The sequence below is a fragment of the Mesocricetus auratus genome, unplaced genomic scaffold (genome assembly GCF_017639785.1).
Source record: "Mesocricetus auratus isolate SY011 unplaced genomic scaffold, BCM_Maur_2.0 Super-Scaffold_100004, whole genome shotgun sequence".
In the NCBI taxonomy this organism is placed as follows: domain Eukaryota; kingdom Metazoa; phylum Chordata; class Mammalia; order Rodentia; family Cricetidae; genus Mesocricetus; species Mesocricetus auratus.
In genome coordinates, this window is record NW_024429189.1 from 99248996 (window position 1) to 99270840 (window position 21845).

Genomic DNA, 21845 nt, shown 5'->3' on the forward strand with positions numbered 1-21845 from the left:
ACTTGTGGTATGCATGTATGTATGTAGGAGGTCCAAAGACTACCTGGGGAAGGCAATTCTCTCCTTCCATTGTGTGAGTGGCAGGTGTTGAACTTGGGTCATCAGACTGGAAGCAGGTTCCTCAACCATCTTAGCTATTTCACCAGCTCCTCAGAAAGTTTTGAAACAGAATAGTGCTCATTTTGGCAGCATGTATACTAAAACTGGAACAGTACAGATATTAGTATGGCCCCTGAGCAAGCCATGCAAATTAATGAAACATTCCATATATCTGAAAAAATACACTTTAACTCTGTATTAAGTTTTTTAGCTTTTTAAATTTTTGTTTCAAAAATATCTCCTCTGATAAGACAATAAGCATTCTGCATTACAGACGTTGTTGGCACAGGAACCCATTGTCAAGCATGGTTTTGCCACGCCACTTGCTGGAGTTAAAGTGCCTTTGCCCTTCCTCGCGTCCACGTCAAGAATGTCTTCTCATACCGTGTTGCCACTAAACAGTAAAGCTATTTGGGCAGCACTTAAAGAAAATTTCTCTGAAATGCATACATACTAAATAGCCATTCACATAATTATTCTATTTTACCCTGTATCAGTCTGCTTGCTATTCCTGCCAGAAGATGCTGAAGTACCAAGTGTTGCCTCTTTCCTGAATTTTAGAGATTGGTAATGTAAAAGATATGCTGTATGCCAGGACTCAGAAATAGAATTTGGGTCATGTAGTTTCCATTCTGAGGTGGAGAACCATGAGGTTCTGGTGAAGTCTATCCAGTAAGGTATCCACCACTTATATAAGGCCATTTAAACCTGAAATTCAAGGCTTTAGTCACAGTGGCTGTATTTCAAGTGCTCCAAGAGTACATGGGCTGGTGGCCACCACATTTGGGTGACTCATGAAGAACATTCCCATCATGGCAATGCCAATTTAACTAAAGGAAACAGAGATGGACTTTTCTAACAGCCTAGTGGCTCTTTGCCAAGACTATTATTAATCTATTGTCTTTATTTGATGAATTTAAAAAATAAAAATAAGAGTGCTTTGGTTTTAGAGCACTTTAAGTTCATAACACAATTGGAAGCACAGAGATTTCCCATGTGCATGCTCCCTCACACGTGTACAGTGCTCCCACAGTGGCATGCTTTTTACAGTCGGCAAAGTGCATAGGTCACAGGTGTGTTCCCTAGGTGTGACACAGCCTCGGACTTGGACACATGTAACGTTGGTTATTTCAACCACTGTGACCATTATGTTAGTTAAACTTTTTCTTTACTGTGACAATCAAAAAGAATTTCAAAGGGGGAAGGGTTTATTGTGGCTCATGATTTGAGAGGTTTCTGTCCATGGTTGCTTGGGCCTATGAGCTTGATTATATCCTCATAGAAAGCAGGACGCTGTGGCGAAGGCTGTTCTTCACAAGGAATGAGGTAGAGAGAGGAGATCCAGAGGGCCAGGATAACCTCCAGAGGCCAGCAAGTCCCCTCGTAACTGTTTCTCCCAGTTGAGAGTGTGTGAGTACCCACAACCATCCAGAACAGCACTTGCTACCAGCGGAGCATCAGGCCTTTAGACACAGGGCCTACAGGAGGTATTTCACATCAGACACAGCAGGTCACCCAGAGGAGCTTTGTCATCTTGGGAATCTTTCCTCTGCCCATTCACCCTTCCTGTCCTCTCCCTCAACTTCAGCCTCTAGCAGCCATTTCTTTTTGCTGTTCCCATAGTTCTGACTTTTTTCTAGAATGTATGTTCAGAGAAATCTGTTAGTAGATTTTTTTAAAATTGTGTGTATTTATGTGTGTATTTATGTATGTGGATGAGTACATGTACACCTGTGTGCGGGGCAGTAGAAATCCTGTCCAGGTCCTCTGAGACAGGGTCTCTCGTTGGCTCGGAGCTCAAGATTTAGGCTAGATTAGCTGACCAGTGAGCTTCAGCAGCACTCCTGTCTCCAACTTCCCAGCACGGGGATTACAAGTGCGTACTCACCCGGCGTCTTTGAGTTGGTTCTGAGGATTTTAATCAGCTCCTCATGACTGCAAGGCAAGCACTGTACTGACTGACCTGTGTCCCCAGCCCCATTAGGAGATTCCTAGGCTGTCAGCTGCAAGCTTCTTTAGATGACATATTGTATTGTTCCTTGATAAGTAGGTGGTTTGAATGAGAATGGCCCCCAGAGGCTCATATGTGGGAATGCTTGGTTCCCCAGTTAGTAAACTGTTGGAAAGGACTAGGAGGTGTGGCCTTGTTGGCGGAGGTGTGTCACTGAGTCTCAAGCTGACTCTCTCTGCCTACAATCAGATGTGAGCTCTCAGCTACTGCTCCACTGCTATGATTCCCTACCTGTCGCCATTCTCCCTGCTGTTATGATCATGGGCTCACCCTCTGAAACTGTGACCAAGCTCCCAACTAAATGCTTCCTTGTATAAACTGCCTTGATCATATTTCTTCACAGCAATGGAACAGTAACTAAGACAGTAAGTTTCCTAGGAATAGAGTTTAGATATCATACTTAATTTTTATTGATTTATTTTTATTTTGGTGTGTGTGTGTACTAGAATCGATTTCATGTATATGACAGTATCCACAGAAGCCAGAAGATGGTGTCAGTTTCCCTGGAGCTGGAGTTACAAGCAGTTATGAGCTGCCCAGTATGGGTACTTGGGATAGATTTGTGGCCTCTGAAGAGCAACAAGCAAGTGCTCTTCACCACTGAGCTGTCCCCCCAGTGCACCCCACCCCACTCTTTGTGTGTGTGTGATTTACTTTGGCTTTTTTTTTCTTTCTTCTTTTTTTTTTAGTTAGAAACAAGCTTGTTTCACATGTCAATCCCAGCTCCCTCTCCCTCCCCTCCTCCCCCGCACTCCCCACCAGGTCCCTCAGTCACCCACCCAATCTCCACTCCAATCCCCAGGGAGGGTGAGGCCCTCCATGGTGGATCTCCAGTGACTGTCATGTCATCCAGAGCAGGGCCTAGGCCCTCCCCCAAGAGTCCCGGCTGAGAGAACATCCCTCATTGTGGCATGGGCACTCAAAGTCTATTTGTATGCCAGGGGTAAATACTACCCAAGCCCCCATAGATTACTTAGGCCTCCTCACTGACACCCACATTCAGGGGGTCTGAGTCAGTCCCATGATTTCCACACAGCCATCAATCCGGGGTCCAAGAGTTCCCCCTTGTTCAGGTCAACTGTTTCTGTGGGTTAAACCAGCCCACTCTTAACTCCTTTTCCCATTAGTTCTCCCTTTCTGTCACTGGATTCCAGGAATTCAGTTCAGTGTTTGTCTATGGGTATCTGCCTCTTCTTTCATTGGTCGCTGGATGAAGATTCTGTTTCCTAGACTCTCTGGCAGTGGGATTGTATGCTGGCACTCCCCTGATTCATGTCTAAAATCCATAAATGAGTGAGAGCATACCATGTTTCTCTTTTTGTGACTGGGTTACCTCACTCAGGATGGTTTCCTCTAGTGCCATCCATTTGCCTGCAAATTTCAAGATTCCATTGTTTTTTTCCTCTGAATAGTACTCCATTGTGTACCACATTTTCTCTATACACTCTTCAGTTGAAGGGCATCTAGGTTGCTTACAGGTTCTGGCTATTACAAATAATGCTGCTATGAACATGGTGGAACAGATGTCCTTGTTGTATGAATGTGCATCTTTTGGGTATATGCCTAAGAGTGGAATTGCTGGATCTTGTGGTAGACTGATTCCCATTTTCCTGAGGGTACCCCATTCTTTAAAAAAAAAGAAAGGAAATTTATTTCTTGACTGTGTAAACCTCCTAGGCAGGTGATCAGGTCAGCAAGGGGGCTTTCCTCTAAGCAGCCCCTTGGGAACCCAGGTTCCTTCCATCATGTGGCTCCCTGGCCTTGTCATTATTCATGAAATCAAAACAAGAAGGACAATGGGGAAGTGGGCAAGATAGCTTTAATGGGCCATGGCTTTCAGGGCACATGTCATTTCTGACCACATTCCTTACAAGACATGCTCCCCAACCCCCATAGAAAACCTTGGAAATACAGTCTAGCTCTTAGTTAAAGTTCACACAGTGGACTGTGACTAGGGAAATCATCTTAGAGCTAGTGCTCGTGATGGACAGAGCAAGAAGTAAATGCCTTCTGTCCTCTCCAACAACCATAACCGAAGTCGCCAGGAAAAGCCCCAACCACAGGACAGAGCTGCACTGGCACAGTCAGTGTGGAGAGGCAGACTGAGAAGCAGACTTCCTGGGTGCCTGCCTTGTCATCAGAAGGCGGGCCTTTCTCTTTTGTTTTACTTATTTTGTTTTTTAGGCAGGGAGGGTGTCACTGTGTAGCTTGGCTGGCCTGATACTCACTGTTTACCAGTTGTCACTGCTGCTCGAATGCTAAGATTAAAGGCCTGAGCCACCACCACCCTGGCTAAGGGTTCGTTTTGAAGGAGACTTTCTAGAACATTTTAACAACAAAATGTCTAGTTTTCTGTGAACTGCCATGGGTGCTGGGATCTGACTGCAGCCCTCAAACTCAGGGTTGAGCAGGAACCACTTCTAACTGCTGAGCCTCTCTCCCCCTCCCCAAATGCCCAGTTTTCAACCATAGACATTGAGGTTTGCTTTCTCTGGTTTGTTTGGGGATCTCTAAATTTTGATGGCCTTTCCGTACCCTCATAGTGACATTGTTCTTCAGATCTACAGTGATTTTATTCTTGTGGGTTGTGTAGATGCTGTAGCAGTCACTGGAGATGTTAGCGTTCCTTGAAAATCACAGGAATGCCTGCCTAATCATTTCCTTGGAAAGTACCTTATTGAGGTGTGTTCCTTTAAAACAAATCAACAGCTTGCACCTGTTTTTCTTGGCTCCTGTTCAAGTGAATATGTGGGTCATCACTGACTGACAAGAGTTACCTGCCAGCTGCCCTTTTGCACATAAAAGCTGAGTGTTCATGTAGTCATAGTAACATGCCTTTGATGGTGAGTGAACAATGCAGAAATAGACTGTTCCCCCCAGTCCTGTCTACTGTGCCTGGGACACAGGATGAGGCCATTCTGGGAGAGCCATGTGTGGTCAGGCCGTCAGTACAGCCAGCACTGTTATCTCATGCCCACTAGGAGGCAAAGGCTCCTGGCAATGTTTCCAAGAGCTCATTACTAGATTCCTCATTACAATCTTGGCTGAGCCGGCACATTTGGCAGGCCATGGTGCAAATGAGAAAGCTATGGTTGTGACTAGGCAACAGTTTTCCTTCCTGTCTTTCTCCTTAAGCATTTAATAGGGACATTGTTTCTGATATTCATAGGCATGCTCACTGGGCTCAAAGGCAGCCTAGGATGCCTTTAAATGGCAAGATGCCATTTGAAACAAATAGAATGTGCCATGGGGCTGTTACATCACAAGTAGTCCTTGATTAACAGAGCGCTGTTATCATGAGTTTATCTGCTGCAAGAGACCTTAAACAAATTACTAATTAGCATTTCAGAGATCTGCATCTCAAACACTGGCTATTATGAACTGATGGGGGGGGACTTGAAGGGGCACCCAGAAGGAGCCTGGGCCTGGAGGAAGGAAGTGCTACTCATAGCCTGGCCACACCTCAGAGGGTGAGATGGCAGCCAGAGGCCATCTGGCAGCAAGGAGGATTTTCTCTGTTGTCTGTGGCTGTGTACTGGCTGCAAGGAGGATTTTCTCTGCTGTCTGTGGCTGTGTACTGGCTGCAAGTTCCTTTTTCCCGTCGTCTAGGTTTTTCTTTTAATTCTCTTGTTGGTCTGGAGTCAAGCCATTTATTATATGTAGCTAGTGACAAAATTCAACTCTTCATTGTTGAGTTCCTACAGGAAAAATTACCATTTTATCTACAGCTTCAGCTGTCCTTCCTTGTTGAGTAGCTGTTTTTAATATTTCTTAGTGTTATGAGGTTCCTTATACACACTTAACCATGGGTGTATAGCAAAGCTAATCATAATTTGTATATTTGTCTGTTTTGAGAGAGTTCCATGCAACTGAGGCTGGCTTTGAACCTCCTATATTGATGAAGCTGGCTTTGAATCTTCTATGCAGCTGAGGATGACTTTGAACCTCCTATGCAGCTGAGGATGGCTTTGAATCTTCCATGCAGCTGAGGCTGGCTTTGAACCCCCGTCCTCCCGTCTCCAGCAATTTCCTTGGGTATGGTTATTATGAGAATGACTGCTACTCAGCTGCCCATGTACAGTTCTTTCTTGTCTCTGAGGCAGAGTTTGTGTAGGATAGCGAGGTTTTCCCAGGTGACTTCACTTTAACAGTCTGCACAGCAGCCAGACTGTTTGGGAGGGGGGATCCTTGTGTCTCTCCTACAACTCTGCTGGTCTGTGGGCTGCTCACCTACTATACCCTGACCTCTGGATCTCTTTCATCTTCCATGTCTGTTTCTATTCCCAGAATTCCCTACCTTTTTAGTCTGGAGAAATGTTGAGAATAACCGCCCCAACCTGTCTCATTTCTGCACTTGCTCCCCTCCTCCAGTCAGGTACCAGGATAGCCAAATGACATTTACGACCTCACTAGGTATAGTTCATGTGTTGACCTTGCTGGTCTTTCTGGGAACTGCTACCCTATATTAGATCATCCACTTGTGGACAGACAACCATACTTCTATACATTCCTTTATGGTACCCCAAAGGTTCCTGAATAAGTGGGCAGGTGGACTTCCCAAACATAAAGAAGGTTAGAAGTGAAATGACACTGGAGATATATAGCAAGCACTCTTTACATAGCTAAGAATGAGACTGATGCTTAAGAACAGTAGGGTTTCCAGCATTTTTCTTACTCACTAACTGTATTGAATGTCTGTGTGAGTAGGCTAGTCTTCATATCCCTCCCTAACATCCACATTTAATTTATACCATATCCCCTCTAGATCTTTCCAGAGGGTATGGGGGCAGCCATTTTTGTGTTTGCTTGTCATGCAATCTCCAGGTCTTAGAACAGCAAGTCATTCCTAAGTATTTTCATTTATAGTTCCTATTTGTCTTTTTGAAAAATTATTTTCTTTGGTGTGTGTGTGTCTGTGCACGTGCATGTGTTCTGTGACACACATGTGGAGGTCATAGGATAACCTTTGGAACTGGTCCTATCCCAGTTCCAGGGATTGAACTTAGGTCACCAGACTTTCCCGGCAAGCACCCTTATCCACTGAGCCGTCTCTCCATCCTCATCTGTCTATTGTAATTAGTTTCTTTTGGTTTTTCGAGACAGGTTTTCTTTGTGCAGCCCAGGCTGTCCTGGAAATCACTCTATAGTCCAGCCTGACCTGGAACTCAGAGATCCACCTGCCTCTGCTTCCCGAGTCCTGGGATTAAAGGCGTGCAATATCACGCCTGGTTTTATTGTAGTTTCTTAATTTGTGATGCTAAGTAAAATATATTTGGTTATCATTTGGGTCACCTCAAGCCTATTTAGTAATTTTGAATGTATGTAAATAGGCTTTAGGTCTTATCATTGAAAATGGACATTATTTTATATTGCTGTTGTGACAGATTTTATTATTAATGACTAAGGGCAATTCTTTTTAAAGGTCACAAACAATGTTTAATAACCTGAAAGAAGATTACCTTGAGAAACAGGAAGCAGCAACACAGCCTCGAATCCTTGATTTATTTAAGCCCTGCATGGCCCAGTAATCTTTTCATCTGTTGTTTCCCCAGGCCTAATATCCTGAAAAAAGCCTCTGGAAAGGAAATTGAACACACACTTTGAGATAGCAGAGCCCTATGAAGCTCATAAACTGAGCATATTAGGAAAAGATACTGATCAAATAGAAAAGCAAAAGGCAATTAGCTTGAAGGGACTAAGGAGGATTACATAAAGTGAAAATCTGGAAAAGTAAAACGAGCAGATGGTCCTAATGAGCCGGGAAGATTGACTCTGGTGCCCCATTGCAGCGGCTTTCACTGGTGCATCTGCCACAGACTAATTGCCTCTTGTCTGCCTGGTCACCTAGGCCGAGCTGTGTGGTGTTTGTAGCAGACCCTATTAAAAACTCAACCTGTCTAATTGTCTTTCATTAGTTTGCCAGTGAGTGCTGGGTTTATGTGGATCATTTGATTTACTTTGAGTTAATTGTAATTACGTGTTGTGTTTTACTCAGCAGCCTGTCCTTTGTAATAATTTGCTCTTAACTGCAGTATTAATCCTCCTGCCCTTCTTGATCAATGGCCTCTTGTCTAGGGAAAGAAAATAAGCAATATCTGTGAAGATGACTGTTGTTGCTTGTTTTGTTCTGTGTTTTTGTTTTTTGTGTATTCGTTTGTTTTGTTTTTTGTTTTTATTTTTTGAGGCAGCGTCCTACTCTAGCCAATGTGACCTGGAACTCACTAGTTCAATCTGGCCATGGACTCTTGGTGGTCCTTGTACTTCAGCCTCTTGGGTGCAAACATGAGCCACCATGCCTGGCTTGAAGATATTTGTTTTATTTATTAATTTAAGACTTATTATTTGTGTGTGTGTGTGTGTGTGTGTGTGTGTGTGTGTGTGTGTGTAAGTAGGGCATGGAGGGAGAACACACGTGGCACATGGCGTGCTTGTGGAGGTCAGAGGACAAGCGTGTAGAGTCCCGTCTCTCCTACTTTCACACGGACTCCAGAGAAGAGAGTCAGGTTGTCTCACTGCCTCTTCCGGGTAATACTTTTAAGGTAATGGTCTGTGTGCTGCTAATCCTGGATGATGGAGAATCAGATTTGTCCAAGTCCTGACATAAAATAGCATTGTTAAGATTCAGGCAGGAGAAGAGCCAGCCCTTAGTTCACAAAAAAGCTACCCTCCTTGGGTGCAGTATCTCTAAAAGCTGAGCATGTGTGTACCCTGGAGCACAGCACTTCTGCTGCCAGGTAGTTCCCTAAAAGGAACGCACCCATGTTCATAGAAATACTCCACTGACAGTCAATAGCACTAATGATAACGATCATAGAAAACTACCCAGAAGCTGCCACAGCTGAAATGGACATCAGTGGTGGTTCTCTACAGTTTAGATTCATCATTGAAAATGTACACATTGTCACAGTACACAACACCAATGACTGTCACAGACCCCAGAGAGCACATCCTGTGCGACTTTCTGTTTGTAAGTCAGAAAGACAGCAGTCTGTAGTGATAGATGGCTCTGGGTTAAAAGCACCTGACCCTCTTGCAGAAGATCCAAGTTCCTTTCCAAGTACCCACATCAGGATAGGATTATATATATAATCGTTTAATAGAAGTTTTTAAAAGCAGTCACTGAAAATGTAGCAGTGGGGTCACTTAGAAAGGGCTGTGCTTGACTCCAGGTGCTTTGTGCTGTTTCATGAGGTAAAGCCAGGCTCTGCAGTTCCGTGACCACTTAAGGTTTGCTTGTGTAATGTGAAGGGGCTTGCACTGTCTCCAGATGGAACTTTATGCTCTGCCAAGAGTGAAAGAGGCCATGTAACTCTTTCAGAATCCCAAGAACTTATCTAAGTTTTTATTTCATTTGACTAACTCCAGAGTCTTGGTTTAGTGTTTAAGCTAAGGTCTCATGTAGCCCAGGCTGGTCTCAAACTTGCTCTATAGTCAAGGGGACCTTGAACTCCTGATCCTCCTGTCTCCCTTCCCAAGTGCTGGGATTACAGGTCTGTGTCCACACCCATTTAGTTCTGCGAATTCGCCCTGGCACCTCTGTCTCCAGGCTCTCCAGCCTGTGATTAGGGCCTCTGGAAAAAGAACAAAGTTGAACAGCCAGCAGTGCGCTAGCTTTTTTTCATTTCTCATTTATTTTGTGACTGGGAGTTTGTTGAAGCCAATTGCCTCGCTTGTAATTTCTCCATCCAAGGTCAGACTTTGTGGGCACCCACTGAACATCTGACAAGTGATTGACTGTTGACTTTGAAGAAATAGGCCTAGCTCTATTGCTGCCTTTTCTCAGTCTCGATTTGATTAATCCCCTTGACACCTCTCTCTGTGAGTCAATCAGTCTCTCTTTCAAAGTTTTCTGGTTTGCATGCTCATTGTAAAAGATCAGCAAATATGCAAAAGGCCAAAAGAGAAAGATCAACACTCATAATCTTTCTACACAGTGGGGAATTCCTGTTCTATTTTGTTGGCTTTTCTCTTTTTGCATTTCCTATTATACCATTGCTCTTGTGCCTCTGTCCAATTCTTCACCTTCTGTCTTCATGTCTTTCGAGCATGTGTGCATGTGTGCATGCATGCATGTAGTTCCTAAGTAGCCCAGGCTAGCCTTAAACTCACAATCTTTTCACCATTGCCTCCTGAGTTCTGGATTTACAAGCCTGTGCCCACCATGCCCAACTCCACTTTCTTTTCTTCTTTTATGGGGAGGGACCGTTTGAGATAGGGTTTCTCTGTGTAATAGCCCTGGCTGTCCTGATACTCTGTAGACCAGGCTGGTTGGAAACTCAAAGATCAGCCTGCCTCTCTCCCAAGTGCTGGGATTAAAAGTGTGAGCCACCACCTCCTGGCTCCAGCTCTTCTTTCTAAAGTTAAGTGGACCCCGAATATCACAAACTCTATTTTCCTTTCTCCACACACAGGATTTTACTGAGATCGGGATTCAAGCATTTGAATTCTTCAAAAGTCAATACACTGTAATACATAATTCTAGCTCCAAGCCACTTTTTAATTCTTGAGATTACCTTGGCTAGTATCTATAACATTCTCCAAAGAAAAGACAGAGGTCTGGCGAGATAGCTCAGTGGCCATTGCTGTTCAACCTCTAGAGCCCTCGTGGAGGGGGAGGAGCTGTACAAGTTGTACTTTGCATACACATTGGGGCATGACATGTGCACACACATACACATGTGGGGCATGACATGTGTCTCCCTAAATAAATAAATGTAAAAAGCAAAAAGATATATAATTCATCATAATAGAACCCATTCTGCTTGCTATTGTTTTTGTTGTTGTTTGTTTGTTTTTGGTTTTTTTCAAGGCAGGGTTTTTCTGTGGCTTTGGAGGCTGTCCTGGAATTAGCTCTTGTAGACCAGGCTGGTCTCGAACTCACAGAGATCTGCCTGCCTCTGCCTCTGCCCCCCCCCCATGCTGGGATTAAAGGCATGCGCCACCACTGCCCGGCTATTGTTTTTATTACAATCTTTTAAAAATTAATTTATATTTTCAATTTTATATGCCTTGGTGCTTTGCCATGGGTGTCAGGTCCCCTGGAACTGGAGTTGCAGATAGTTGTGAGCTGACATGTGGGTGTTGGGAAATGAACCCAGCTCCTCTGGATGGGCAGTCAGTGCTCTTAACCACTGAGCCATCTCTCCAGCCCTTGTTTTTAATCTAAATCTTTTCTACTGACTTCTTGGAAGAAGCCATGGAGCCAAGAGCCTTTTTCCCAGTCAGTGCTGGAAATCAAATCTATGCCTTGCCCGGGCTGGGCGTCCAGCCCTGCTCCCATACTGGCATTTTGTTGTTGTTTCAATGGTTTAGTGTGCAGATGGGATTTCATTGTGACATTGTAACTTGCAACCCTGAACAACATCATCTAAGTGAGTGGTATAATGGAGTGTGTACTGAGAGAGCAAAAGCAAAGATTTTCTTTAAACATGGAGAGGGGAAGCAGCTTGCTCTGGCATCTTTATCATGTCCACTTTGTAGAGCCACTGACCACCACCCAACTGACTGCACCCCCTCTCCCCAAGTCTTCCCTCTTGAAACTCCACCTGAGGCACTCCTCTGTCCTAGACACCGAGGAGACAGACCTGCAGGGGATATTGTATGTCATCCCCTCCAACTCTGTAAGTATTATAATACCCGCTTGTTTATCAGAGAACTAGGAAAGGGGCCATCTGTCTGGTGATACAGGCACAAAAACCTCCCAAGCTCACCCCACTGGGTTGCATTCTGATTTTCCTAACATTTTGAGTGAAATAGCTTTTTCTCTTTACAAAGTTTATGAAAACACCTACAGAGTGTGGTAGGAAGGATGATGGTAATTAAAAAAACCAAAACCAAAAAAGACCCCATTGATCAAAACTGGAGTGATGAATTCCTGTGATCCCAGCAGGAAGGTCAGGAGTTCAGGGCCAGCCTGGACTATATGAGACCATGTCTCAACAAAACCAAACCCCTGGAGTCCACAGTTAGCTTTGCCTTCCCTCTGTCTGTAACCTGCCTGACCTGTTCCTTACTCTGCTCCCCACTCCTTGTATTTTGGTCTCTGGTTAAGTGTTCTCTCCAGAAAGAGGATCCCTTCCTATCTGGCTGGTCAGCTGGTGGGAATATCTATCTTTGTGACAGCTTCCAGTTAGCATTTTAATACTGCCCCAATACAGACAGCTATTCAAGGAAGTCCTCTATAGAAAATATAGAGCTGTGGTGACCAACGAGGAATGTGAAAGAAGCAGAAGCAACTAAGGAGACAGAGAAATCTGCAAACGAAAACAAACACCAAAACCAGAAAGGGGCAGAGAATCAAGCAGTTTGGAGCAAAGGGGTAGAAGGTTCTAGGGTGGGGGCAGGAACTGAGGAAGTGAGGGTTTATCCCAGTCACTTAACAGATGGAAATTGTACTGAGAGGTTATTACAGGATTAGGGCAGTTTAGTTAGCTATAAACACAGCAGACAAACCCAGCACAAACACCTTCACTCCCAGGACTTGGGAGCTGGAGACAGGTGGGTTCCAAGCCAGCCTGGTCTACACAGTGAGCTTCAGGTTAGCTGGGGCTGCATAGTGAGACCTTGTCTAAAATCACAACAAACAAATACAGAAGAGAAACAAGAATGTTCAAGTGATCAATTTTTGTATTACATTACATTGTATTACATTAATGAAATTGATGTGACCATACTTAGAAAATGGGAAAGGGATGCTGTCCCCTCTGCCTGAGGCTCAAGTTCTTCCCTACCAGAGTAGGGGATGAACAAGTGATGCCCAAAACTGTTGTGTTGCCTTGAGAACACTCATTAGACACAAAAATCGGAAAAACTAAAGCAGTAAGTTGAAGTGGTGACTATGGGGATGCAGAAGGGATGGGGAGCCATTGCTTTTCAGTATAAGACTCTTAGTCTCTTCTTTCAAAATTTACAAGCAATCACTATGTCAATAAAACTAAAAATCTGTTATTAATTAAAATACGCCTCTTGATGGCCCTTCTTATGGGCACCTGTCCCTGTAACAGTTTGATCCGTGTTTGGTTACTAGGAAGTTTCTCCAGCATGTGAATGAATGTGGAGGCCAGCCTCATTTACTGAACCAAGTCTGTGTCCACTTACTTTGGGAGTAATTAACTGAGGTTTACCTCATGAAAGTCATGCTAAAGACATTTGTCATTTCTCTGTGCCGTGGAGACAGATTGGACTGTGACTCATAGTTGTTGAGGCTGTAGCTTTATTAAAATTGAGTAAAGCTGCCATACTAAATTGGGTTTTTTAATTACTTTACATTTGATGATGTATGTTTTCCATGTGTATAATCTTTAGCAAACATTTACCTTCTCCAAACGGGCAGACTTATAATTTGTAACTTCTCATGTCTAATCAAACATTTTCTCAGCAGTCCACTACATTTATGCTGGTTTTTGGAAAATAAACCAAATCATCAAGTCATAGTGTAGGGAGTTTCATTTTAGGGCCCTTGGTATCTATAGTGTCTTTTTCTTCTGGTTGGCCAGGGGGAATACAAAGGAGTAGACAGTGACATCCACAAATTAGCATTAGGATGCATAAAATAACAAGACAGAAAAAAGTAAACACTTTCTCTACCCAGGTAAAAACTTGGTTAACTGTGAAGTAAGCTATTTATTTAATCAGGTTCCAGCTCCCATCTTGATAGCCCTTTCTGTAAGTTTTTGTAACTCTGATACTCAACAGGTACTTGTGATTCTGAAGGAGCCTGGAGGCAAGCATGAGCTTGTGTATGCTAAAAGGCACCACGGGTTGTCATTTGTCCCTTCTACCAGAAATCAGGGAAGTGAGTCCTTTTGGTGGGTGGACCAGTTTCCTTTGGACCTAGCATTCCAACCTTTGCTGAGGATAAGGGGCAACATACTCTCTTCTATAACTGCTTCTCAGCCGAAATGAGAAGATCAGTGTTGGGACTCAGGAAGGAGAATGCTGGTCAACCACTGGGAAGGGAAGGATTCAGGCAGTGGTGGGGAATATGCTTCAGAAGCCTCTGGTTCACTGACCCAACATGAAGAGACAGAGCAATGACATTGGCTGGACTGCTTTCCATCAGCTTTTAGCAAGTCCGGGGCTCTCCCGTTCTGCAGGGCCACTTGGGCTGGTGTGTTTGTTGCAGGCTTTTGGGAAGCAGTTTGCAGGCCACAGCTGATTCCTGGATAGTGTCTGCCGGCTGACTGGAAATCTACTGGGACACATATAGACTAGGCATGTGGGACAGGGGGTAAAGTTAAGGAACTTAAGAGTAGGAAGGACAGTACCTATCTGGAGTCTGACCTGTGACAAGTAAATTCAAGTTGTGACTTCCTGAAGTATTTGTGAATTTTTAAAAATTTACAAAAACAGATAAAAATTTTAGATATGTAGCATTGCTACTGTTTGCAGTCTGCTCTGAAATCCTCATTGTAGAAAAAGCAGTTAACAAGAGCCTGCAAACAGCTGGAGTAGACTCACACCTTTGAGCTGTGACAGAAGCTGGAGACTAAAAGAATACTTCTGGGTTAAGAACATGAACACTCTCTCCTCTGTTCAGAGGCCTGGAAATATATCTACATATATATCCATATATATGACAGATGTTTTCAGCACAGTGAGAAGCACTTTTTAAAGATTTATTTGTTTGTTTGTTTATTTATTATGATACAGTGCTCTGTAAGCATAGCCTACATGTCAGAAGAGGACACCAGATCTCATTATTGATGGTTGTGAGCCACTGTGTGGTTACTGGGAACTGAACTCAGGACCTCTGGAAGAGCAGCCAGTTCTCTTAACCTCTGAGCCATCTCTCCAGTCCTAGGGAGAAGCATTTTTAAGTCCACATTTAGAAAATAACCAAAGGAATTGGAAATTTTGAGCTAAATATGACCATAATAAATAGTAGCCAGTGTTTTACCAAAGCTAGAACTCCATTGTGTATCATTTTAAAGTATTATTTTTCGCATACCTTAAGTCATTTCTTCAGAGATTATAACTTGCATTACATACCTTTAACCATTTCTGTAGATCCTCGAAACTGGTATTTATATACCTTAAATCATTTTCTTAGACCCTCATAACTTAAATAAACTTTAAACATTGTTTTCATCCAACCATTAACATGAAGCATAGTTGGTTGATTAAGTCAGTCACATTGACACCTGTTATCTTTTTCAATGTGAAGCCTGTTGGCAAGGCGAACCTGTCTGTGAGTCTGCCTTTCTCAGCAGGACTGCTGGCTCTAGGAAAAGCAAGTTGTGCTTTTCTCATGTGAAATGGCCTGACCAGGCAGCTGCAGCCTTGTGTGGAAGAGCTGGCTGAGGTTGACTTGCTGCCCCTAAACTGATAAAGCCACAGCTTGCTAGCGACACCCTCATAGAGATCTGAGAAGTAAGTTTAAGTCAAATGCTCTCCGTATCAATTGCAATGACAGAGACTTACCGTAACCATCACCTGGACAGCCAGCCTTGCTCCTCCATGGTGATCTCGATGGCAGAGGTCATCAGTCTCTTGCTGTCACACAGGACAGCTTTAAGTCTCAAGCTGTCACCCAAGTCAGCAGTATCAGCCTTTGGCTGCGGGACCTAACGGTCTGAGAGACTTTTTTTTCCTGTGGAGGAGGAACTTGGGAGAACTGACCCATCTTGGCAAGGCAGAATAAAGGAATCAGCCCAACAATGCTGTGCAGGGCCATGACAATGGGAGAGGCATGGAACAGTTTATTGCCCAGTGGTCAGCATTGTCACACTTGAAGTAAGCTTCCGGTTGAGTCTGTTGCTGCCCATTTTTTTTTGGAGGACCCTTAGCTGCTGCTACAGAAGTTGATATTTTTGCCTATCAGAGGAAGCCCTTTTTTTTTTTTTTAAGTCAAGGTTTCTCTGTGTAGCAGCCCTAGCTGTCCTGGAACTAGCTCTGTAGACCAAACTGGGATCGGACTCAGAGATCCACGTGCCTATGCCTCCCAAGTGCTAGAATTAAAGGCGTGGGTCACCACCAACTGGCTAACTTTACTGTTTTCAATTACCTGCTTCTGACGTAACCTTGAAAACATATACAGAGGTAAAGCTTGTCTCTGTAAATGAATTACATTTGTGTTTACCATGACTACAAGCATAGTTCTGAGGACATTAAAGAATTGATCAGTTATAAGATGACTGACCTAGCGAGGCAGTGGTGGTGCATGTCTTTAATCCCAGCACTTGGGAGGCAGAAGCAGGTGGATCTTTGTGAGTTCAAGGACAGCCTGGTCTACACAGCTGGTTCCAGAACAGCCAGAGCTACACAGAAGAGACCTTGTTGTAAAACAAGACAAAAAAAAAAAAAAAAAACATGACTAACCATTAACTTTCATGTCTTAATTTTCCTTAACAGTTTACAAACAAATTAGTAGCTTTTACAACATTAGGATTTTATAGTTTTATTTCTGTTAATTTCAGCCTTAAAATTTTGAATTGAAGATTGTTTGGAATCAAAATAAAACTTTAAATCAGAGGCTGGAAACTTCACTTTTCTGATTCTTTCATAGTGTACCCTTACAGAATATCATGGTTTCTTATATGACTCAGTTTATATAAACAGCTAAAGCTTTAAAAAATTAGCAAAAACGTAAGTGGTTAGACATACATCTACAAGTCAGTTTCATTAGCCTGAGGAGACCTTTGCCAAGGAGAGAGTCTGTAACAGTGGCTCTCAACCTGTGGGTCACATACCAGATATTTACATCACAATTCATAACAGTAGCAAATTTACAGTTATGTAGTAATAACAAAAATAATTTCGTGTTTGGCAGTCACCACAACATGAGGAACTGTATTAAAGGGTAGCAGCATTAGGAAAGTTGAGAACCACTGCTCTATAGGCTCTTTGCCAGATTACTTAGGCCAATGTCTTGCTGTACCACAAGGTAGGAATATTTTATTTTATTGCATTTTCCCCTCAGTTGAAACACTTAGTATCTCAGTGTCTGATACTCACAGCTGTGGCCCTAACTCTTTAGTCTCTCATATCCCTCCCCACATTCCTGACTCCTTTTTTGTCCCTTCTCATCATAGCTCATTCATCAGCTCCTTGAGTCTCTGTTATCCTTCACCTAGAATGATACTGATGCCTGGCATCTTAGTCTGTGCAAACCCCTGGCAAGACCCTGGGTCATGAAATTAAGCCTCTGCTGCTCTTCCCTAAGTCATATTTGTAGTCAGAAGACCCCACTAGGGATGCCAGTCCCTGCTAGTAACTGTCAGGTTGGCCTCAAAAGCTGGCCAAAGGCAAGCAGTCCTAAGTCAGGAGGTGGAATGGGCTCAACTGTTCCCACCAGGAAGGCCTTGGCTGATGCACAAAAGAAAGAAAAGGAAAAGGGGTCCAGAGAAGGAAGGAGGAATAGTTATTTACTTTTTTAAGTAAAACTGTTAAACTAAAGCGTCTCTGTTTCCTGCTCTTCTCTGTTCTCCCAATGGACACAGAGACACCTGTGAATGGCCAGGAATCCATCTGGCTAAATGAATTTCTGTTTCTGTTTTAAACAGTGTGGAGGTTTAACACAAGGATCCTAGAGATGCAACTCCAAGACATCAGATCCCAGGCTCTCTGCGGGTTCAATGTGGATGACTTCAAGGATATTTTGTGCCCCCAGGAAATACAAAGGAGACAAACCTGAACCATCTGGCTTTCTTTTTTTTTTTCTTCCTCTGGCTTTCTAATTATGAGATAACCCTGTCCCTGCTTTCCTGGAGGTGACCTGGGCTGATTTCTCCTGTAAGATAGCTTCTTCTTACGTACTTGGTTCTGCTCTGGTAGCACTTCCTGCCTTGACCTTTTCCATGTGGCCTGGTTCTCTGGGTCGGTGCATTCTATTAGCTCAGATATGTATCTGGCTACAACTCTCTAATTATAGTGAACACTAGAATTGGCAAAATTACTAGAATTGCTGCATGTATCTACCAGTGACATTTGCAGACATTTTGAGGACATTTAAGGACAAGCATTCTAGTTCATCCATGACACTATTCTGAGAGAAAGCTGACATCCAGAAGATCTGTTCTTCACACTGGCATTTCCAAGGATAATAATTTTTCCTTCTGGGAAACTATTCATTGGCCTAGATAGATTTACTAAATATTTCCATAATTATGCAACCATTTACATAAATATTTCCTTGGCTTCTTTAAAAGACTTTTTTTATTTCTGTGCTTCCCTCAGTAACTCAGCCTTTTTCAAAAGAGCAAAGAGTTACTGAACACAGTAAATCAAAACTTCATTTATGCTGCCTTGATGGAGGAATAGAAATCACTGAAAGCCTTTTATTCACATCTCTAACATATCGTCAGTGTTGGCCCTGAAGAACATTACAAAGGTAAAGGAGTTCCCTGCATTCTCTCACCTGCAAAGCTTCCTATTTTCATTTTTTAACCCTTGCATATAAAAGCATATGGGTGCGGCTTTAATACCTTGTTCATCAAACGTGTTATTTTCAAGCCCTATTTTTCATAAAACCTTGTTCATGGTTTTATCTTCAGGTTTTACTCTCAGGACAAAAATCATCATATAAAAATCCATCCTAATCCAAATTATCTTGGAGACCTGCTGTTGCCTCCTTAGTCTAAAAAAGCAGATATTTTGACAAGCAGAGGGTTCAGTAGGACTAAGAAGTTTTATGGATGTTGCTTTAATTGGTTTATACCATGTGACCACCTTAAGATGGTGGTAAGATCACATGACATGCTCTCTCTTTAAACTTAGTAAAGACGGCTGCCAGCCACATGGTTGCTTCCATCTTGATGAGGTCATCGGCCAAGATGACCAAAAGCCACATGGTTGCTATTTACTTGAACCCATCAGGTACATGCACCCCCAGGAGGGCTTAGAGAAGCAGTAGATTCCAGCAACCAATGAGACGGACAGAGACAGAGCAGACGGCTCCTAGGGGGAGATGAGGAGAGACAAGCAGTTACCCACGGATCGAGACAGAGTCAATTACAGGAGAGCTGAGAGACAGTGATCGCTACAAGGCAGCCAGGAGCAGAGTAAGAGGATGGGCAAGAGAGACAGAACAAGCTCCAGGCGGGACAGGGAGACAGAGCTAGCTATGGGGGGAGGCAGCCAGGAGCAGCTGGAGGCCTGGGAGGGTGTAAAGAAGCTGCCTGCTGAAACTGCTATAGGAGTAGTAGGGTCTAGAAGCCAACAGAGCAGGCAACTCTGAGGTGACACTCATGTAACAAGAGAGAGCAATAGCAAGGTTCCCTGTCCGCCTGCAATTGGAAAAGATTAATGTGAGCACAGAAACACAGACAAGGGACAGAGACAGTGACAACAAATCCAACAAATATAGGACACAAATCAGTGACCAACCAGGACAAACCAGATCCTGAGCATGTGTGCTGTTGTCCTTGCCACAATCCAGACCCTGGAATTCTCACGCTGCATCCAGCTTTTTCTGATTGCCACCCCAGACAGAATAAAAACCTGGAACATAGGTTTATCTTTAACCTGAATCCTAGGTATTATTTATCTCTAGAGGTCCTAAAGGAGGCAAGTTGGTGAGGGCCAAGGAATGTCATCTTTGTGGCCTCCCCTAGGACTGGCAACCCTTACCCTTGCCTAGGAGGAGCTGCACCTCAGGCACTGGGAGTCTTCTCAAGAATTTCAGTGGAACGTCCAGATATTATGGGTACCTGAAGAGGAAAACTCCCAAAAGGCCTGAATAAGTCAAATGGAGTCTTTATATGCCAATGGTGGGGCTGTCCAAGCAGAGCAGTGAGAAGCAGCCTTGACCTCCAATTTGTTTGAGCTTTTAAAAGGCGTAACTGCAATTGTGATGTATATAGAAAGGCAACTCTGAATATCTGCAGCAAGCAAGCATTGCTCACAGAAGTAGAAACATAGCAGTTAAGAAGTCAGGTCATGCCGGGCATTGGTGGCTCAAGCCTTTAATCCCAGCACTGGGGAGGCAGAGGCAGGCGAATCTCTGTGAGTTCGAGGCCAGCCTGATCTACAAAGTGAGTTCCAGGACAGCCTCCAAAGGCACAGAGAAACCCTGTCTTGAAAAACCAAAAAAAAAAAAAAAAAAGAAGTCAGGTCATTCTTATAACCTTGAGGTCAGGCACATATTGTGTAGGGATTTATGGCTGGTCTAAATGATCAGGGACCAGTTGCCCAAGATGGTTTGGGCATTTAGAGTTTTCTTAGGAATATTTTCAGAAGATGGCGCAATTATAGTTTAGCAACCCACTACAGATAGGAAGCAGGAGGAGGAGAGGGCATACTGGGAAGGGTGGGAGTCTTTTGAAACCTCAAGCCTGCCTCCAGTGACACACCTCTTCTAACAAGGCCACCCCTCTTAATCCTTCCCAAACAATGCCACTGACCGGGGACCAAGCATTCAAGCATATGAGCTACCACAATGTACTTTGGCAAGTGGGGCCATTCACTAGGGCATGGTCAAACTACCAGAGACCACACTCTTAAGAAAGCTGACTCTTTCTCCTCCAGAAGCCATCAGTAGCTCCTCAGTTAGCAGTAGAGGCTCATGAGCCCTTCCCACTACATGCTGAAATGTTAACTGGCTCAATCTTGTGTAGGCAACTCCAGCTGCTGTGAACACATGCGTGTAGTAGTCCTGTAATGCCTGAAGACACATTTCTGCTTCAGTTCCCCTATTCTCTGACTTTTCCAATCTTTCTGCCCCTCTTCCTCCATGGCCCCTGAGCTGTGTGGAGAACTGGATAAATTCTTAAGTTCTGTGTCTTGATTTTTATCATCTGTGAGTGTGTTAACCCACTTTCTACCTGTTCCCTTGTAGCACAATTTCTTGTTTCAAAGAGTGTACAAACTTTCCACTTCCAGAACACCTATGGCTCGTGTTCCTAGTGCAAACTAAGATCTTTCAGTCTGACATATCCCCGTAAGCCTCTGAATTCATACCTAGAGTACATGGGAAGAGAAATGGTGTATGAGAGTTTGGTTTGGAGTGGGTGTGAATAAGAGCAGAGTTTGCATGGTTCTGGATTAGTGCTGTAATTGAGCACTTCCCGAGTCAGCACACAGCTTCCTCACTGGGAAGCTTTGTGGTTGTTGTAGCAGCTGTGAGAGTTTGGAGCCAACATCTGTAACAGCAGCTTCTGAATTCTTTAGGTTCCTAGCAATGAAGCAGAAGCCCCATTGACTGTCCAGCTGTGCTGAGTGGTCAAGGAGTCATTCCTAGAGGTCAGCCTGTGGTCTTTCTGCTGCTCTCTCAATAATGTCGTCAACTGTCTCAACCAGCTTGTTTGTTTTCTTAAAGTAGCTACAGTGATACCTGTTGATTGCAAACACTCAGAACACTCAACTTTCCTCATAGGGTTTTCGTGAGATTTGTATTAGTCGGCTTTGCATCCTTGTAACAGATATCTGAGCAACTAAGTTAAGAAGAAAAAAATAGTTCTGGAGATTCCAGTGCAAGATGAGGTGGTCCTGTTGATTTGGGACTCTGGCAGGGGTGGTGTTCCATGGTGAAAGTACATGGCGAGACAAACCATTTACAACCTGAGTCGGGAAGTAGAAAAGCAGTAAGAGGCCAGGGTTCTAAATGTCCTTTGAGGGTATGTCCCCAGTGGCTCAGGATCCCCCAAATGCCCTCCCTCTCCAGGTCTCATCACCTCCCAGCCACCCACTCTGAAGGACAAGGCTGTTCAGCATGGACAAGACTTCATTATCTGGCACGTGCTCTCACCGCCTTAGTTCTGGGGCTCTTTCTGAAGCCATTGCCCGTGGTGTTCCTGCA

At 43.8% G+C, this 21845-nt stretch overlaps 1 protein-coding gene, 1 long non-coding RNA gene and 1 pseudogene across 3 annotated transcripts in view; 2 read left to right on the plus strand and 1 right to left on the minus strand.

Annotated features, from left to right (window-relative positions):
• The window catches only part of Shld1 (shieldin complex subunit 1), a 63212-nt gene that overhangs the window by 29824 nt on the left and 11543 nt on the right, over positions 1 to 21845 (plus strand). The window lies entirely within an intron of this gene.
• Positions 174 to 273, plus strand: LOC121140579 (annotated as a pseudogene).
• Positions 14714 to 21845, minus strand: part of LOC106021012 — a 52777-nt gene continuing 45645 nt past the window's right edge. The window contains exon 4 of the long non-coding RNA XR_001196384.3: positions 14714 to 19006. This is a non-coding gene — a long non-coding RNA (uncharacterized LOC106021012). The remainder of the gene's footprint in view (positions 19007 to 21845) is intronic.